This window comes from Elephantulus edwardii, unplaced genomic scaffold (assembly GCF_000299155.1).
Source record: "Elephantulus edwardii isolate Elephantulus edwardi_28Jun2011 unplaced genomic scaffold, EleEdw1.0 scaffold00151, whole genome shotgun sequence".
Taxonomy (NCBI): Eukaryota; Metazoa; Chordata; class Mammalia; order Macroscelidea; family Macroscelididae; genus Elephantulus; species Elephantulus edwardii.
The window spans coordinates 4,592,701-4,594,707 of record NW_006399901.1 but is presented as its reverse complement, the minus strand read 5'-3'; positions in this window follow the sequence as shown (position 1 = coordinate 4,594,707).

Below are 2,007 nucleotides of genomic sequence, written 5' to 3'. Positions count from 1 at the left end.
GCATGATGTCCCTCTCCAAAGACTGGTCTCTCCTTGCAACATGCCCAAAGTATGTCAGATGAAGCCTCAAAATCCTTGGCTCCAAGGAACAGCCTGGTCTCACCTTCTCCAGGGTGAACCTGTTTGTTCTCCTGGCAGTCCAGCTTTCAGTTACGAAATGATGTAATTTGGAAGTTAAGAATGATGTAAGTCATTCTTCATTTTATGATCTGATGTAGTCATCTTTCATTTTTGCATTATGCCTATTTTTTTCACATAACAACTGTAGCCATAGATGAGTTGTTTTTATTAATAATACAGAATAAAATTAATAATAAAAAGAATTAATAATGGAGAGATCCCTGACAGCAGATTTTCCCAATGCATAAACTGGACAATGACTAGGGATGATAGAAAGAAAATTGATACCTTTGAGTTGTGATGCTGGAGAAGATTATTGAATATACCATGGACTATTGAATATATGATATACGAATATACCATACTGTTGTACATAGGGTCTCTATAAGTTGCATGTGACTCAATAGCACACAACAACAACAGCAGCAACAAGGTTATTAAAGCCTTGAAATGAAGGAGATTGGTTATCTGAGATACTGTCTTGTATATTTTTGAGGTCTTAGCAAGGAATTTTACAGACGCACCCCCAACTTCACCTTTATTCTCTATGTATTACTGTTCTGGAGTTGATATTTGTTTAGAAATATTTATTAAGCTAGCATCATTTTCAATAAGAAGATGCAGGCAATTTTCAAAACCAGCAAGTCCTGGCTTGTTTTCACAAGTCATCCATTTAGCATTACAGTAAAACCCCTTTGCATTTTACCATAAATAGCAGAAGAAAATGGGCAACCTCTTCAACATTCTGTTTATAGAGGACCTTATCTAGGTCACCCAGTGGGCTAGCTACAGTTTCTGGTTACTTGTTACTATTTGTTGTGGATTGAATTGTGTCCCCCCTCCAACTATATGTCAGTTTGGCTAGGTCACTATTCTCAATATCATGTAATTATCTTGTTGTTGTTTGCTGTCAAGTCGAGCAAGACTCATAGCAACCCCATGAACAAAAGGCCTGAAGCCCTTCCACAACCATCGCCATTCATCAAAATTCACAGAGTTTCCAGAAGCATGCTGGTTAGGAAGTGGGCACCACTCCTGCTTCTAATTATCTTATGTGCTGTAAATAATTAGCCTATATGATGTTAGTAAGGGAACTCTGGGGCCTTGTGGTAAGAAGCTGTGCAATCCTGAAGGCATGTGGTTCGAATCAACTAGCTGCCCCGTGTGAAAATCTTGGGCAATCTTCCTCCCATGTGATTAACTGCCTCTGAAAACCCGCGGATGGTCAGATATGGTTCTGATTTGACAGTACACAACAACAACATGATGTTAGTAAGGGAGCTCTGAGGCCTTGTGGTAAGAAGCTGTGCAATCCCAAAGGCACGTGGCTTGAATCCATCAGCTGCTCCTCGGCAGAAGGATGGTTAACTGTCTCTGGAAAAACTCTCCGAGGGTCAGCTATGAGTCAGTTCCAACTTGATAGCAAACAACAACAGATTAGAGGGAGTTGTGTGGTAATGTAGTTGTTCCCATGATGCAATCTGAGATACGATGATCGATGATCGGCAATCAGTTGGAAGAGGATTAGGATGGGATACCACACCCTTAATTAGGTTACAACCTTGATCCAATGAAAGGGGAGTTCTCCTGGGGTGCAGCCTATGACACCTTATGTCCCACGGGAGATATAAAGACATGAAGAGAGGAGTGAACTTTGACATCATCATGAAAGAAGACCAGGAGTGGCGTATATCAAGGTGGGAAGCTCCTCGCCACTGAGGAAAATCAAGACATATGGTGATCTCTGAGGAATGCTGAGGGAACTCTGGGGGCTTAGCGGTAAGCAACTGCACTGCCAGCACAAAGCTACGTGGTTCAAATCCACCATGGGAGAAAGATGGGCAATCTCTTCCTGTGCAATTTACTGCCTCCGTAGGGTGAGCTATG